Source organism: Dreissena polymorpha, chromosome 2 (genome assembly GCF_020536995.1).
Source record: "Dreissena polymorpha isolate Duluth1 chromosome 2, UMN_Dpol_1.0, whole genome shotgun sequence".
Lineage (NCBI taxonomy): Eukaryota > Metazoa > Mollusca > Bivalvia > Myida > Dreissenidae > Dreissena > Dreissena polymorpha.
Genome location: NC_068356.1, coordinates 140,555,990 through 140,576,059, shown reverse-complemented (window position 1 = coordinate 140,576,059; position 20,070 = coordinate 140,555,990). Strand labels below are relative to the sequence as shown.

General features: G+C 32.9%; 1 protein-coding gene across 10 annotated transcripts in view; it reads left to right on the top strand.

The window, feature by feature from the left end:
* LOC127869215 (uncharacterized) overlaps positions 1-20,070 on the top strand; it is a 100,493-nt gene that overhangs the window by 1,232 nt on the left and 79,191 nt on the right. For 4 of the 10 annotated variants that reach the window (XM_052411591.1, XM_052411583.1, XM_052411584.1 and 1 more), the window contains exons 1-4: positions 5,154-5,314; positions 18,492-19,122; positions 19,539-19,703; positions 20,031-20,070. The exon at positions 20,031-20,070 is cut by the window's right edge and continues 239 nt beyond it. The gene's annotated coding sequence lies outside the window, so the exon portion shown is untranslated. Of the gene's footprint in view, positions 1-5,153; positions 5,335-17,947; positions 18,049-18,491; positions 19,123-19,538; positions 19,704-20,030 lie in introns of those variants that run through there. The other 6 variants (XM_052411588.1, XM_052411589.1, XM_052411585.1 and 3 more) reach the window with 6 other exon arrangements.

Here is a 20,070-nt window from a genome sequence, read left to right as displayed (position 1 = left end):
GAAAATAATATTTATTTAAATTACCTTCCATGTATAATAAGGCTAGTCATCTGTCACTCTATAAGTCATTTACTGTGTTTTTGCTACATTTTGTTTGAATTCATGTCACATACTTAAATCATGCTTTGCGCAGGAAGAAGTTAAAACATAGTAAATTAAACTGTGACCATAGTTTGTTTGTTATTAACTTTATGGATTTAAGATAATATGCTATGGTAAATTGTAATATCTAAAATCGTCACATCTGTATCGTACATCTATATTAACAAAACAGAATGTGTTTTGCAGGCATGCTGTTCATTATTCCTTATATAAATTTACAAGCTGCATCTATTGCAAACCGACCGAATACCAAGTAAAATGCGCTTTAAAGTTACATTACTACTCAAAATCAACGAAAATTTCGTACAATATTTCGTAAAATAAAGCTAAACAATTAAAAATCATTGTTCCTTATGGCCATGGTCGAAATTTCAACGCCAGATGTGGTCTGGTAAAATAGATGTTTGTGGATACAAAATGCTCGTTTCTATTATGGTTTTTACATGGCACCATTTTAGTGTTCGTGTGTCGTATCAATAGATATATTCGCAGGAAATGAACATGGAATTTATTGTGGTCACAAATAAATAAAAACAAGCATTTTGTATCTACAAAAATCTATGTAATCATACTACATCTAGCGTTGAAATTGTGGCTATTGCTAAAAGGAACACTGATTGTTTAGGTGTTAACTTTATTTTACGAAATACTTTACGAAATGTTCGTTGATTTTGAGCGTTATAGAGACTTTAAATAATATTTTGTTTTTGTAAAATTTTCCTTGTGATTTAAATATGCGTTGCACTGGACGAAACTAAACCTCATTAAATTTATTAATGACGATATACGTTGGAAATCAATAAGTGCGTCATACATTTTAATTAATTGTTATTTTACTTAATAGTGTGTGTGTTTTTTCCCATTTATGCCGCTACACATTTGTTATACATTTGTTGCATGTGTTTGAGACATTTCTTTCATAAAGGATACAACAGTAAATATACTAAATTGTCGAACATAGTTTGATCATTACACAAGATGTCAATCACCTTTGTACTGATTTGGAGCTGTACTTTTTGGAACAATATATGATTCAATGTTAAATGGCGTGTAGTTGATATGGGTTTATGCTCCTGTGTTCTTCCATTGTTATTCATTGTATTGCGCTGAGCTGTATCGTTGGATTTTAGAAGGTTTTTGTAAACTTAAAAACCGGCCCGTCTAAATCGTACATTTATAAATGCATGCTATATTTCAGATATAAAATTTTAATAATGATTTATACGTGATTCACAAACGCATTTGGACTGCTCGATGATGGTACGGTGCTATCGTTTTGAAGAACCGCTAAACATTTAGATATACATATTAATATAGCTATTTTGGGGCGAAATATAAACACTTTTAGGAGGATCTTACAATTCAGAATGAGTATCGAAAATATGTTCATTGATGTAAGTTATATATAAATACATAATAAAATAAATGCAGTTAATGTATTTCTTTGTGTATAGAACCTGCTAATACGATGTGCCATTATTTTGAATGATAAAATATCTCATTTGAATTACCCTGCATCATGAAGCTGCGTCTATTTTCAATGATTATATAAGATGATAATACATAATAAATGTTAAATATACGGTTGAATATTATATTCCTTATTCCACCACAAAAACAAATTGTATTCAACTACAAAAAACGCAAAAACGTATGTGGTATTAGCATTTTCTGTTACGTATTACGCTCGTTGCCGGACTACATTTCTATTTAAATCCAAACGTTTAACAGGCTTCGGCACTTCGCGATAAACATTGTTTACTTTAATAATATAGTTCGGGTTTGGTTGATTTTAAAGAATAATGCAGTATAAGGTATATACTAAACAGATACTACTAAAACGGTGTTCATAAAACTGTTATCAGCTTGTCGGGTCTTGTAAAGCAGCGTCTTGCGTGATACGGCTTTAAACAAAAAAAACATGACACATGTAATGTAAATGAAATCGAATATTAATAATTTTAAAACCGTCAGAAGCATATATAACATATTTGAGACCCGTCATTACTCCAGAAAGTGAATCATCAGTAAAGCAAAACAAAACATGACATACACAGTATAGTTCAATCCTTGTGTCTTATATTTTAGCTAACAATACAACAACTATTAATTCGTTTTGCCGATACTTCAAAGAAAATATCATACAAAATAGAATCTGGTATACAAATGCGTGGCTATTGAAACATCAAGTAAACGATGTACTGATGTAATATAATTAAAACTGAGAGCAAAAAGCCTTATTTGTTAGTCTGTAGAATAAGATACTTACATATAAGCGTGTAATTCGAAATATTTTTATTACATCTTTTTCTTTTTCGATAGTAAATGACGATATAATAGAAATGTGTTAATTCATTTTTTATGAAATATTAAATAGCATGTTTCAACGAATTAACTGTCGTCTTTAATTACCATAATAAGTAATGATTAGATATAAACAACTTCTTTCAAACATATATACAATTATTCAAATATGTTAGCTCTCAAATATACAAGTTATATATTGCCGAAATGTAAGAGATATTTTTGTTATGTATATAAAAATAATGTTAAAGTAGTGAATACAAAATATCATAGTCAGAAATGCAAATGCCAGCACAGTTTAAAACGTAAGGTTTTGAATAACCACACAAACAACATCACACATGTTAGCAGTATAAATTGTACATGATGATCAACAATCAATATTCAGTTGAGTCCGTTATATTTGTGTTGAACTTAAGTTTTTAAATGTTGATATTTGTTATTTACAGATGTCTCCAACTTCCCTGTAACGAGTAGTTGCATTCTATGATATTAAAAACATTGCAAATAAAACATTTGTTAATTGACAATACTAGTTCTAATATCAAATAACAGCGAAACAAATGGAACGTGCAGGACAGTCCAATCTGAGACACTAACTATCTTTGAGTTGCCTTTATACCAGGCACACATAACACTGCCAGTATCTTGACTGTTAAATTATATTTTGTTGAAAAGTATCGTTTGTAGAAACAAGTTACAAATCAAAGCAAGAGATTCGGCAAAGACAGAAGTGGTCTCTTAACTGGTTAATGATGTCGAGCCATAAATTGCATCCACCTAGCTTAAGTATTTGTTAGTTATTGAATATTCCCTGCTTGTCATCTATCCGCATATATTTTGCAAATTCGGCATTAGTACTTGAAGTTCTTAAAGGAAAATTAGCAGCAATATTTACCAGAGAACTGCCACATCATTATTATGATACCAATGAGGATGACAATATGTTGGCTTAATGTTGAGTATTAGCGATCATGGTTTGCAAATATTGTGGAAATGAAGATGAAAGGTGCAGATACTATAATCTATAATCCTCTTTATAGAGTTAGCAAAGCAAATATTGAATACTATAAAACAATCGAAACAACTAAAAACAACAGTAACTTCAGTTATTTTAAGACGAAAAAGGAAAAAGTCATAAAATATACGAACAACGATGGACAATAATAGTGTTACAAGTGAAAATGATTCTGTTAAATAAATGTATCGATATAACTATTGATATATAAAACAAGTATCTGCTCATTTCAAGACAGCAACTTTTTACAATTCTTACATGTATGATCTTTAAAAAAATCACTTCAAGAGGTTTATTTCACGGTTTAAAGAGATGGTTCGTTGGAGCACAAACGAATTATATGGAATTTAGGAAATAAGTTTTCTCTTAGACGTCTGGTCGATGATGGCTGTATTGTTGGAACATGACACTCATGAAGAATATATTTATTTTTATTTCTTATTGCGCAATTATACAAATGTTGCTATGAAATATCGTTTGACTGTGTACTACAAAATCCTATTAAACGAAGCTAAAGAAAAGTGCAATAACATATTTCATTACACACTTGTCATGTCCTACCAAACTATTTCAGGAAATGCTATGAGCTTTCTTTCTGACAAACTTGCTGATCTTGTTTTATGCAAAAATGGTATGATATGACAGCCTATCTTATTTATTACCTTAACGTGTCTTCACCGAATACAACAGCTGAATACTTAAATATCAACATGCATTTACATTTCATCTGACTTTAAAGGGGCGGTCAACCAGATTGATGAAAAAAGAACTGTTATACAATGCCGTCATTAAATGCTTGATATTGATACATTTAAACATTTGATCTCAAAATCTAGTAAACAATCAAGAATAAAATGAAAAAAAAAAAGAAAATAAGTAACCCTGAACAGGGCTCGAACCACTGACCCCTGGTGTACTGGATTAAAAAGAATAAAAAGTCGCCCATCTAGACCACTCGGCCATCAATTCTAATACGATGAGCGTTGTATTTTAAACTTAATATAAGCAATCCTCGTAGTTTCACAAAATAGAATTACAACAACAGAACTCTCCAAATTACCTGGTAGACATACTCAGTAAAATGTTATTACCGAACATACTGAAACTATGAAAACTTAACAACATTCTTTAAGTAACGTAATATACTAATCGTGATATTTTAATCAATATAAACTAATAATTAAAAAAAACAACAGGGTATTTTAGAACTTTTATTTTTTTCGTCCATCTGGTTGACCACCGCTTTAATTCCATCTTAAACGTTGCATAACTTAAACAAGGGCACACGTTCACACACTATCTGGGTATCTGTGTCAGTGCTCAGAAACAATAACTATGTCACCTTTGATATGGGAAATGTGTGGTTCTTGCTTTAAAAGCCTGCATTCATAATAGGGAGAGCCCTTCTGAGCAAAAGAAGAAAAGATAGTTTCGGACAAAACATAATAATTGGAATATCTTAGATTTAACATCTTTAGTTTGATCGATTGCTTTGAAAGCCTATGCTTCTTGAGAAACTATATAATACATCGCATCAAATGCTATGTTATATTCATTTAATTATTTTATTTGTCCAGAATTTCGCTGTTGTAAACACTAACTTACAAGGTTATCAAATAGTAATCGTCAACTGTGAGCACGTTTGATCTTCATGTCAGATAACAGCATCTGCTACGAATTAAGGTATGCATCCGTAAAGAGGCCTGTATGCACACATGCAATTCGATTGGTTAAACAAAATCAGGCGATCAGTATGTATTAGCGACGATTTTGTCGCTATAAACAAAACATGAATTAAACAGGTTTAATTCACGGTAAAAGGGGATTGTAGGCCGAATGATATCATACTGGATATGTTAGGCAAGTGATTGTTATAGGAAATCATTCAAGGTAAGGTAAAATACCATTTTGTGAGTACATTTACAAATTAATTTTATTACTCGGAGTTCTATACTATTGAATTCATAAAGTTAATTTGTAACAATGTGCTATATGTGACGCAAAGCCAGCCTTTACAACAAACATGTGCATGGAATGTTCACAACATTTGTTTAAAGCAAATCAATACAACAACGTGATTTCTTTTGCCACATTAACATATTTAGGGCTGGGTATAAATTAATGAGTTAGGTTGTATTCATAAAATGTAATAAAATGATCTACAGATGCAAGTAAACACACATTCATTTGTCTAGATGGTGAGCGACGATATATATAGACTATAAAATCATTAAACGCCTGTTAGTAGTATGCGTTGCAAGTCGGTCTGCTCTGAACTACACTAAGAACGATAACCACCGCATCTGCTTGTTTATTCTTCACCACTGGTACACTGCAGACAGTGAGTGTGTGTATCTGTACATATTGGCTGCTTTCAGGGAAAACGGGGCTTAACGCATGTCAAATAACTGGTGTCCCAGATTAGCCTGTGCACACTGATTATCCTGTGCAATGCGCACAAACTAATCAAGGACGACACTTTTTGATTTTATGGTGTTGATCGCTTAAAGAGAGTCTCTGGTACTGGGATGACAATTAATGCATATGCATTACGCCCCGTTTTCCTAAAATGAAGCTTTAATTATCTTTTCAATTAATGATTTGGAAAAAAAAAGATAAAAGTGATAATAACTTCAAAGTAACCTCGCTGACAAGGCAAATAAACACAATCACTTTTAAATCAAATAAACAACAAATGAGTTCTAGATTTGTACCTTGTGTCAGTTTTAGTAAACATCTTAAAGGGACCTTTTCACAGTTTGTCATTCAATGCTTAATACTAATAAATGTAAACATTGGATCTTAAAAGCTCCATTAAAAAAAACAATAAAATTAAAGAAACAAACAAGTTACCCTCAACTGGGCTCGAACCACTGACCCCTGGAATAAAAGTCTTTCGTTTAGACCACTCGGCCATTCGTGCTAATACAATGAGATATGTATTTTATACTTCATATAAGCAATCCTCGTAGTATGAAAAAATATAACGACAACAACAGAACTCTCCAAATTAGTAAATCGTTTAATTTTGTAAATTTACCAAAACGTGAAAAGTTCCTTTTAATGTCTTCAGTCTTGCAAATTGAATGAGTTCAAGACACTGTCAGATCTTACATCATGAATAACTTACATGTTTAGTGGTTGTCTGTTAGCGTGGGGCCAGTAGATTTAAGCCCAATAAACTCAATTTTAAAAGTTGGTTACAGTCGGGCTAAAAAACAGGGCAACTAGCTTTTTCAAAGCTTGAAACAACTGAATTAATCATAGAATACAAATTGGCGACTGTGGATCAATTATGCCTAGGAAATGATTCAATGCCGACTCACAACAAGACACGATGCATTTAAAGTATGTCATGTCGGCAAAATTGTTGCTAAAAAAATTAAAGAAAATAAATAAAGTATTGGATACACCTAACACAACATGTACATGATTCTAGGCTTGTTATTCTTTAGCAAGGCAACCAAAATTCTAAAGATGGTTGCCGGTGCAGCAAACCAATTGCGAAAAAAGAGACATATCAATATTATTGTGTCTAAGTTATCTCTATAACATAAATATGAGGATCAACAGTGCACACTCATCCCGACCTGTGCTTAAAGACACACTGTTTATAAATTTGAAAGAGTTGTGTTCATTTTAAACTTGTCATATAAAAAGCTAAACCTGAGTTGAGCCTAAGATTATGCAATAGCGAACAACTTCAGTGCCTTCAGCACTTTGCTTTACTATACATCAACTTATATGTGTACTGTGAAAAAACGTTAATTAGCTAAAAGTAATTACTTGATGTCTTTTTTATTGTCTGATACTTGCATCTTTCACAGTTCAGATATATTAATTTAGAGTTATCTAAATGTGTATTTGTTAAAATTTGATCGTACAGCATTAGCAAACATATGTGTTCTTTTTAAACGCAGCTTTCCTTAAATATAGTCAATCAATATTAGTCGTCCGTGATATCAACTAAGTCTGCTTTAGTTTTTGTGAAACCACTAATTCATATGTCAATGACAACATACACTCAAGATATGTTTGGGGTCGCGGAATCTTCACATGTTAAACTAAAATTGTAAAATAATTAATTATAATGGTAATGTTACAAAACTCAGTCCTCATATTACTTATACCAAAGAATATGTTACCGGTTTGTTTATTAGCTATTTGTGATATTTACCAGAAACAGTTAATTATCGTTACTGATATGTTAACACGTTTCCTCAAAAGTACCGATATGTTATCAATTTGTCGTTTGATAGATGCTAACCGGAACTCCACAATTTTGGACAATCACATCCAATACGTAGCTACACTTAACGCTGACCCATATGGTCATCAACTCATTGTTGACAAATAATAATACGTGATACGATACGAACTTTTGAAAGGAATTTAATTTTAACCTACAGATAAGTTTTGATTTCTAATATATTTTCCTTTGCGGAGTAAGTCTTTTTTCAAAATGTACGCAGCCGTTTTCTTTATTATTTAAACCATTGTGGTAAGTTTACATTATAAAAAGTGTGTGCTTTTATTCAATTTGATTGACGTTTTATGTTGCCGCTGTATAAAATACCGCATTTAATCAAGATAAAACTTGAACGTTGTTTGCTATGCTGACCAACCAATAAATACCTTTACTTATACTCACATATGGCAGCAAATATTAATACAACCTGTCGGTATCGGCGTAGTACTTGGAATAACTGAATGGTTTATGAATCAGATTGAACTTAAGAACATTTCATTTGGTATGGTATTATCAGTTTATCTTTAAACTTCCTAGTTCATATGGGTGTGTTGCAAATAAGAATTAGGCGACAAATAATCGGTGGAATTATTCGAAACGATTGGCGTTGTTCTCATTGGTTTAATGAATGATATTTCTTCAACAAAGAAAAGCTAATAGCAATGCCTTTAGGCTTTCAAAATGATAGTTCTTGCTTTATTTTAAGCTGAAACAACGACGATCAAAAATTATCTAATATTACTGGTTTCGGAAGTTGACATGCGGATTAAACTGTTTGTGAAATAATGTTTTAGTTTTGCAGATTTATTAAGGCCAATACTCCCAGCCAGAATTGACCAATCAACATAACAATCAGCTTAACATCTCAAATCAATCAGATACTGTATATTATTGTCAAAGTGATGATACCACATACATATATTTTAATACAATGAATATGTGATATGATGAATAGTCTTGCATGAAACATATATGTTTTATTGATAGTGAACTGACAAAAGAAAAACATACAAATCAAAATTGTAGCTGCAAAAGAAAGAGCGGCAGGTTAGATCTAGTGTCGATGTGTATAATTGTTTGAAGCTGTACCAGGTCGCGTCGTATATTTTCTTTAAAACATTTGTACATGAAAACAAATTATAATCGAGTCAATAACACATATGTTCCTTTGTATTGGTTTTCAAGTATGAAAGCTTTTCTAGACAGTGTTTTTATGAAATCATGAATACTATTTTGTGTCAAATTCGAACCCCTTTTCTTCAATTAGACTGCTTCGCCAGAGATTTCTTGTAGAAATTCAAACAGCATATACATGATTAATACAACATGACATGCGAATAGCATAATATGTTAACTTTCTTATATTTTTCAATATTTCCAAATTAACAGACACACATTGGTTTGCTAACGTTTGTTTACACTCGTGTTTTGCATGTGCTGTTACACCTGCAAAATTAATATTTTTGAACACATACTATTTACTGCATTTAATGTCTGACATGGCCATAATGAACCATGTTTGTTTATAACTAGCGCAGATATCATTCTGTCTGTGCTTACGTGCAGTTTTTAGATCATTTATTATTTTGCAAGCACCTATCCCCTATCAATATCTCATGCCATTATGAAACGTTAAGAGTCCATCTCATGGAGTAATTTATTGAATAATCAATGATAACAGTATTTGTTTAAACCAAGCTAAACACACTGATCAATAAAACTAAGAGGTGATTGAGGTTCACGTAGGGAAAAGTCGGGTCCTTGAATGTAGTTAATGTACACATGCAATATCATTTGTCCCGCGTAACTACAGGTACTTAAATTTTACCAATGCACCTTTACACGTTTTGTTTGAAATGCTACGACATGTTTATAGCTTCAATCCGACACATAGGATTATACAATATCGATAACTTATTGACATGCAATCCATCAAAAGCCTTTAATGGGATAATGCCTTAAAAAAATCCGTGGATATTATTGATCTAAAATAGCGGCTCAACAACGGATTTATCTCATGAGAATGATGTCACACATTCCATATTTATTGAATATATATTATGTGCACATTTGTTAAATCGCGATTTAAGTGTTATCATAGCATGTATATATATAGTTTGACCGAATTAGCCATTGATGTATCAAGTACACACACTAACTAACAGCGAAGGCCTCAATGCATCTTAATGATATACGCATCCTTTCGATGTCCCGCTTAATCAAACACAATAAAATTAATATTAATATTTATATCGGCATAACCTCTAACAAATATGACGTCCATTTGGCTTAATGTATTTCGTGTCAACACAAACAACCACAAGGAAAAGATTCGAAAATTTTGATACGAATTGAATGCAACAAGTATATAGTACATAAATGGGCGTATTGAGTCCAGCGGCATCTGAAGTTTTTACCTAACACACAACATGTAATGCCAACATTCGTTTATAAATGTTTAACTTGTATCTGCATCTAGTCGTTAGAGTAGATTATTGTAAAATTACTGCTTTAATCCCATCGAGATACGGACAAGTACCGACTCTGAAGAAACAGGCCCTAAACAGCAAAAAAATATTATGAAACAGACGACACGCATAATGGTATCTTATGTTCTCAAAAGAAGGTTATGGTACGTGGTTTATGTCATTGATTTGTTATAAATCAGTAAGATAAGGCAAACTGTGCCTTTGTTTTCCTTCTATCTAAAAGTGGAAAACAATCCACGCTGTCTATAAATACGCAAATAAAAATTGACAGATAACCATGCATAATGCACGCGATGAAAATTCTCTCGATGTCTTTTTATGTGCGGCTTACGATATGCGATGATTGTTTAAATAAACTAGTGCGATCATTGTGTGCTTGATATATGAACACATACATAGAAAGAACATTTTTAATTCCATGTTATACGGGTATATGAAGTCAAGTTATGTTTTGCATGAATATACAAATGTTTGTTACTACAGTTGTGATCATACAATATAGAGGGGAAGAAAGGTTTATACATTTTGGCAAACGAGTCCCTTGCCCTTATCAAATGATAGATGACGTTCCTTTGTATATATCAGGAAAAATGAAACGGGTATTCCCAAGGTCAACGTAAACAGTAACATTCGAAGGTGATAGTGAGATACTTAACACACTATTCCATAATTAACAACAATATGTCATCGTTGAAGCAACTATCTGCAACGTTACATTTGGTCTGCAATTGTACGTGCCTGAGCTTGATAACAATGTGTTACCACAATTTAAAGCCTATCCACGCAAAGCATTAGTATTAAGATATAAATTCGGGAAGAAGACAAGGACAACGAGTGAGGCCTGGTATTTTAATGCGCATGCACCAACAAAGTACTTTAAATAGATTCTTGAAAACCAACAAGTTATAAATAACACAACTTCATGTTTACTTCCTTACGTTATACTCACAGAGTCATTCTCTATGCATGGGTCCGAAAATTAATAATGTTCATTTAACCTAACTCGTACCATATGGAAGCCTTTTTTACTAGTATTGATCGATATATTTTTTGTACAAAGAAACTTTATTTGTATACACTAACCAACTAACTTGCCTCAAATCTTTGTATTAAAAGTTCAATGGACAGTATAAAAGGCCGCTATTAATAGGTTGGCCGAGTTTCATCAAGGTGAAGGGAATAGTTGTTATTCGGAACTCTCCAGTCTGAGTTTTTCCGATATTTGAGCACGCGCGATAGGTACAAACAAAAGCTGATTAGCATATTATAAAAGAGAGTGAATCGCTAATTTCTCTTATCGCTGAATAGTAAACACCACGTTTTCTGCTCAAACGTTCGTTATAGTTGACAGAAATACATTGATTTAATCATTTTTTAGATGAACTAATCTCGACCGTGTTTAATTTGCAAGAATACTATGTAACACAATATATTGCTGAATGTACATGTAAACAGCTTCGGTCACGTAACTATCTCATTGCATAGATACTGTACGTAGGCTTGGGCATACAGTTTTAATGGAAGTTTGTCAACGAAACTACCAAGACATTGACTCCATCGTATATATATTATACTATTAAGATATATTTAAAATCATACAGACAAGTACCAAACAACAAAAACCTTACTATCCTCAGTCCATTTGTAGTACTTTAACTAATATATCGTTCAATATCAAGCCGTTTGTATAGGTTCCTTCATTACAATACAGCTGACAAAGTCTGTTTTTCATGTATTTTAAGGATGTTAGCTACTGGATCCATTCGTATAGGCGGCTATACATCTGAACGGTGTATTTAGATTAATCCTGTATTAATAATAATAGTAATAGTAATAACAACTAAAAGACTTGAATTTTGACATTTACTAAAAAAAGCACTACTGTTAAGAAAAACTCATTATCCACTACTAAATGGGAAGCAAATCGGATATCGACGTTACTGGTCATTACTGTAGTAATGATAATGTTTGTACCTCCCGCGCGCGCTCAGAAATCGGAAAAACCCACTGCGCGCGAGTCCGAATTAAATCTATTTTATCTTAATATTTTTATTTAAAGGAATGAAAAAATGCATCTGATTGTTTGAAATAAATGTTATTAAAACAATGCAAATATTTATAGCAAAACACCTTATATTCATTAAAGATCCTTTTATTAAAAAAACATACTGCTGGGAAAAATGAAAATGTTAAGAGACAGAAAATATGACGGTACTAAATACAAAATACTAGGAATAATGAAAATGTCGTATAAAGGAAGACATATATAACGGCATGAAAACCATTTAATGTTGTACATTATTCCATGGACCTCTACCAACGAAGAACAAACATAAAACCAATGGTGTATACATACGCCCTTTAAAAATAATGTGGGTAAAACGTATACATCGTGGTTTCCAACCCACATACTCTAACTTGGTAACAGCATGATTATAGATCAGCACGTTGGCTTAATGCACTATAATTCCAATATTTATAATTTCAAGTAATTTGATTGAATGATAATAAAATTTACACTGCAATGAACGCCTTTTGACATTTGAAATTCATGCGCCGTTTCAGCATTCCTTTAATAGAGGTTCTGATAGCATTGTACATACCTTGACAAATGGCTGCAACTTTTCAGCTCAGGTGTCAAGAAGTTACAAGGTGAGCTATTGTGATCGGTCTTTGTATGTGTTGACATTAGAATACCATGTCTTGGCTGTTTTCATGAACATGTAACAATAGGCGGAGCATGTTCTATATGTTGACAATAGAATGCCATGCTTTGGCTGTTGTAAAGAACGTATAAAAACAGGTGGAGCATGTTCTATATGTTGGCCATAGAATAACATGCCTTGGCTGTTGTCACGAACGTATAACAACAGGCGGAGCCTTTTCTATATGTTGACAATGGAATACCATTCCTTGGCTGTTGTCATGAACGTATAACAATAGGCGGAGCATGTTCTGTATGTTGACAAAAAATACCATGCCTTGGCTGTTGTCATTAACATATAACAACAAACGGAGCACAGTTAATATGTTGACAATAGAATATCATGTCTTGGCTGTTGCCATGAGCATATAACAACAGGCGGAGCATGCTCAATATGTTGCAAACATAATACCATACCTCGGCTGTTGTCATGAACGTATTACAACGGGCGGAGCAAGTTCTATATGTTGACAATAGAATACCATGCCTTGGCCGTTGTCATGGACATATAACAACGGGCGTGCCATGTTCTATATGTTGACAATAGAACACCATGCCTTGACTGTTGTAATAAACATATAAAACCTGTTGGAGCATGTTCTAACGAAGAGTGGTCGCATATAACCAAAAAATATAACAATTTCATCGTCAATATATTATGATATCACTTCCTCGGAACTATACGTTAATCGGTAAATCGTTCCTCGACGGAGTTCTGTGACAGTCAAACGAGTTCAGTTACAGTTCCACCACGACATTTTATTTTTAGATACATTCTCGCGACTCGCGGCTTGTAGGGAGTGTATTTATTCACTACTATGAAAATATGGCCGGATACACATATTTATAAAGGTATTATATATCTTATAGTATATCACAGGGTGAGAACATTAGGCAGCTTGACCGGGGCTCGAACCCGGGAACCTTCGCTAACAGGGCCAATGCTCTACCGACTGAGCTACCCGGCCGCCTACACGCACTTTCCCCTATATATTGACTAAATTAATTTAAGCTTTTCATTGGACAGGAAAGTAGAACAAATTGTATAAAAAGTTACTGTGCATGTACTTCAATACAATGAGATCTAAAGGCCTGCATAATGAAAATGAAAGTAAAATTATGCAAAAGTTATAACTTACCAAACAACCTATACAGGTAAATTATTAAAACAAATCTCGAAGTTGTCGATCCGTCGAGAGCAACCAAACCAGAAATTAAAAGTAAAACATTTCCAACTCGGTTTTATTTAGTCGGTTCATGAGAGAAAATGAAAGGTGCAACAACTCTCACGTCCCTAAAGAAAAGAAAGCAAACCATTATTATTCAGAAAATTTATATTTACTGGCTCATTTGTAACCTCGTTGGCAATTTTCCTATGGTCAGGACCTTGGTGGCATTCAATCAACCGAGAGCCGACGATAACAAATGGTGCACCAGTAGATGGTATTTGAGTTTATTTTCTGACATGTGTGTCATATTGAAGCGGATACGGTGAGAACCTGTAGTGAGTGACAACATATAGTGAAGTTATCATAAAAACAGAGGTAATTTAAAAAAAAGAAAACAATCCAAAGTATAAGAGGTCAGTGCTCTGCTTGTTGTTGCTTGCTCATGACAACAGTTCAAGCATTGTATTCCATTGTCAACATATACATAATGTTCTTCGTAATGTTATACGTTCATAACAACAATCCAATCATGGTACTATATTGTCAGCATACGGCACAGGCTCTGCTTGTTGCTGTTCAAGACAACAGTCAATGTATGGCATTCTATTGTCAACAAATACAACATGCTCGCCCTGTTGTTATATGTACATGGCAACAGCCAATACATGGTATTTTATTGTCAACATATAGAACATGCTCTGCCTGATGTTATATGTACATGGCAACAGCCATTGCATGGTATTCTATTGTCAACATATAGAACATGCTCCGCCTGTTGGTATATGTTAATGACAACAGTCAAGGCATGATATTATATTGTCAACATATATAACATGCTACACCTGTTGTTATATGATAATGACAACAGTCGAGGCATGGTATTCTATTGTAAACATATAGAACATGCTCTGCCTGTTGTTATATGCTCATGACAACAGTCAAGGCATGATATTCTATTGTCAGCATATATAACATGCTCTGCCTGTTGTTATATGTTCATGACAACAGCCAAGGCTTGGTTTTCTATTGTCAACATATAGAACGTGCTCCGTCTGTTGTTATATGTTCATGACAACAGTCAAATCATGGTATTCTATTGTCAACATACATAACATGCCCCGCCTGTATTTATATGTTCAGGACAATAGTCAATGCATGGTATTCTATCGTAAAAAAAGATCATGTTGCGCCTGTTGTTATATGTTCATGACAACAATCAGGGCATGGTATTATATTATCAACATAAAGAACATTCTTCTCCTGTTGTTATGCGTTCATCACAACAGTCAAGGCATAGTGTTTTATTGTCAACATATAGAACATATTATGTATGTTGTCATATTTTCATGACAACAGTCAAGGCAGGATATTCTACTATCAACCTATAGAACAGACTCCGCCTGTTATTATATGTTCATGACAATAGTCAAAGCATGGTATTTTATTGTCAACAAATAGAACATGATCTGTCGGTTGTTATATGCTCATGACAACAGCAAAGGTATGGTATTCTATTGTAAACTAATATACAGTCAAGAAAGGATATTCTATTGTCAACATATAGAACATGCTCCGCCTGTTGGTATATGTTCATGACAACAGTCAAGGCAGGATATTCTATTGTCAACCTATAGAACATACTCCGCATGTTGTTATATGTTCATGACAACAGTCAAGGCAGGATATTCTATTGTCAACCTATAGAACAGGCTTCGCCTGTTGTTATATGTTCATAACAACTGTCAATGCAGGATATTCTATTGTCAACCTATAGAACATGATCCGCCTGTTGTTATATGTTCATGACAACAGTCAAGGCATGGTATTTTATTGTCATCATAAAGAACATGCTTTGCATGTTGTTATATGCTCATGACAACAGTCCGGATATATATCTTTGTCAACATAAATAATTTAATATAATAATCAGTTACCTGTTATTTTACGTTAATGGCAACAGTTAATTCATGGTATTTTATTCTCAAAGCACACACAATGCTATGCCTGTTGTTATATACGCTCATAACAACGTTCGAAGCATCGTACTATATTGCCAACAATTTCTCTATTTATCAAGTCAAATTCTACAATAGATCTGCACTTTTAGAATGAATGAACATTGAAGGTCGAAAATATAATAAAGGTACTGGTAATTCTCGGGAGCGAGTAGTATCTCGGAAGTTTTTCATCAGTTTCCTCTATGATATCAACATTTTCGACTAAATCATCACACAAATGTTTTCAAATCATCTACAGGTTCTCTGTAATCGATATAAAACTTCACAAGGCCGAATAGTTAGATGTATCTTAAGTTTTTTTGCTAGTAAAATAGATAGTGTTGAAATCTGGCGACGTTGTTCTAAATTGACATAAATGTTACGTCGTCCCCGGGGCCATGTTTATTTTGGTTATGCGAATGGATGCTTGATTTTAATGATTAAGTTCAGTTCCAAATTATTTTGAAATGCATCATTGTCTTCAACCAATCTACGATTTAATAGTGTAACAAATTACTTAATGGCATCAATTTGCTGAAAAATTATGTTCAACACTAACTTCCACAATACTACTGCTGAAAGGGTCAAGGTCCCCCGGGTACTACTGCCCCATACCCCGGGTACTTTGAAGTATACCTCACCGTACACCGATTTTCAAATGATACTTTTGGGTACCTTGGTATACTTAAAAGTACCCCATCTTTCCTAATAAAAAAAATTCGTACCCAAATTTGTTCGTACCCATTTTTTTTGGTACTCAATTCTTTTAGTACCCATATTTTGTTTGTAACCAAAATTGTCGTACCCAATTTTGTTTTCGTACCCATATTTTTTTCTTGCCCATAATTTTCTTTTGCACCCAAATAATTTATGACATAATTGTTTCGTACCCAAAATTTTCATACCCACATTTTTTTCAGACCCATCTTTTTCTTAGCAAAAGTTTTTTTCGTACACAAATTTTTGTTGGCATAATTTTTTCGTACCCAAAATTTTCGTACCCACATTTATTTTGTAACAAAAAATTTCATACCCACTTTTTTCGTACCCAAAATTTTCGTACCCAAATTTTTTCGTACCCATATTTTTCTTACCAAATTTGTTTTTCGTACCCAAATGTTTTTTCGTACCTAAATTGTTTTTTTGGCATAATTTTTTCGTATCAAAAATTTTCGTACCCACATTTTTTTTCACGCCACAAATTTTCGTACCCACATTTTTTTTCGTACCCATATGTGAAAAATGTGGTAGGAAAATTTTGGGTATGAATAAAATGTGGGTCCAAATGTTTTGTGTACGAAAAAATATGTGGGTAAAATTTTTTGGGTACGAACAAAAATTTGGGTACGAACACATATTTTTGGTAAGAAAACTATGGGTACGAACAAAAATAAGGGTAGGAAAATTTGGATACGAAAAAAGTGGGTACACAAATTTTGATTACGAAAAAAATGTGGGTACGAAAATTTTGGGTACGAAAAAATAATGCCCCCAAAAAATTTGGTTACGAAAAAAAAAATTTGTTAAGAAAAATATGGGTACTAAAAAAAATTTGGGTAATTATATTTTGGGTACAAACAAAATTATGCCATAAATAATTTGGGTACGAACACTTTTTTTGTAGCTATCTTGAGAATTTTAAAATTGTATTAGCATTTTAACTTGAGGTAGGATTTACGCAGTTATATTGATGCTATTAAGGTATTTCATTTTTGCTTTTTTCATTTGTGAATAGATCATTTTAACAATATTTTATATTTGTATCGAAATTTAATACAACCCGGATACTTGGTAGGTTAATCCAAGTGACCAAATTGTAGCCCGCACATACTTTTTCTGGAATTTTGATAAACTCAATGTCGATATGTTTATAAACGCTGGGTAGCTCGTTTTACAGTGTAGTTTTATTTTGTTAGCTCAACGAATGTTTCTTTGTCAGATTGTGAATTTAGAAATCAGTGGAAATAAATTGATAAACCAAAACATATTGATTTATTGTGTATTGGGATATTTAAGGTAAGCAAGTTTTTCAATCATGACATTAAATATTATGCTTAAGATTAAACATATAGTTTTGAGTATTTAATTAACCCATTGGTCAAGTCTGGTAACTCTTTTGAGAATTGTAGAAAAACAAAGAGCCTTGTTGCACACATTTTTCAGCCAATATCAAGGTCAATGGTTTTAACTCTTAAGCTCCGTCACTAGCAATAACAATACAACTGCATAGATAAATTAAGCAAATTGCAAATATTACTTTACATTGTGGGCCGGATCAAAATAAATGTCGCTTTTTATATAGCGCTTATTGAAAAGTTTAATGAAGAGTAACACTTTTGACTTTGACACGTTAAATAAACATTGGATTAGGGGTGTAAAGCTCAAAGTAGTTGTATTTTTACAGACGAATATTCAATATAATGCTAACGTCAAAGCCTTATTTACATTTGTTCCTCCAGTACGAAAAGACAAAATGTCAGAAACTTATACAATAACAAGCACGTCATGTGGTTTGGTTTCACAACAATAATCGAACCACGTACGGACATATTGTTTGCGATAAATGTCATGGCGATGTTCTCAAAGAGTGAATTTCAAAACTGGGTCAAAGCTTGTTTGGCTATTAAATGTGTAAAAGATGGAATGATTCCATTAGTTGAACATTACTGCATAAAACAGAGTACTGACAACATTGAACACGTTTTAAAAACGTGTAATATTTCAAGATACACGTGCAAGCAATGTGACATCAAAACCCTAAAACCATTTCACAAAAGAGGACAATGTACGTACAGAAGGTGCGACTGTAAAAAAAATGTGAGACAAACATGCCCCGAAAACGAGGCTTGCGGTGTGATTTATGACCAAATAAAAGCAATACATGCTTTTAATGATCCAAACTGGCTCAACACTGACAGTACAATGTGGTCAACTTGTCCATGGGAACAGATGAAATGTTATATCGCCACACCGGGTTACAAGGAGACAAAGACTATTTGCGATGCAGACATCACTGCTCTTGTTCAAATATCTTCGAATAACAGAGAAATTAATGCATTGATTGGCACCAGCAGTGGGTATCTAGATGAGGTATATGTTTGAGCTTTATGTACATGTTTATTCAAACAGTTTAGATTAGTAGATAAGAAACAATAATAGAGGCAACGTATTCCTAAGGAAACTTGACAATCGATATTTCTAATCGGTTGCTGAGGTAAAGTACCATATCAGAAGACCGCATTTTGTGAAATATTGTATTACGTTCCTTTAACGTTGAATATAAGTCATATTGGCCATATCTGAACAAACAAACCAATTGCAACAAAACAAAAGGATATGAAAAAAATGTGGAGTATTTACAATACGTTTTAAAGTAATGTTTAAATTGTTTAAAATTATATGGCTTAGTTTATTGGTTTGATCTCGATGAACTCTTTAGTTTTTTGTTCAAGAACACGTATTTGATATAAATAATATTTACAATAGATGTTTTTTTTCTTTTTAAGATTCGCAAGACAAGAAATGAAATATATCATTCCAGTTTGATGACGGTTTCAAACGATGAATTAAAAGATATTGTATTTCATGCGGAGATATGCCTTAAGGAAGTTTCTACCAAATTTTCAGATTGTCGCCAAGAAATTGACCATCAACTAAGCGTGCTTAAACGGGTGAGTTTTTTGTATAATCAAAGAACAAAGAACTATTAACTCAAAGAAATCTACCAATAAATGCCGCTAATCAGCTGTAATGATTGTTCCATAATACTGTATAAGAAAGAAATAATGTAGAATCAATGTCAGGACGATGTTTTTGTATGTGCTTTGTTTTTTACTGATGCACTTTGTAAAGCAAAGTCCTCATGATTGCACGTAATATGCTTTTAACACCGATACAGTGTAAATACCATCGGTGTATTAAATCGTGAGTTTTCTAACACTAATAAAGGTCATAAAAAGTATTTGATTACAATTTATTGCCCCTGTCTTATTTTGCAGATATCAATTGAGAAATTCAGTGTTACAAAACAACACGAAT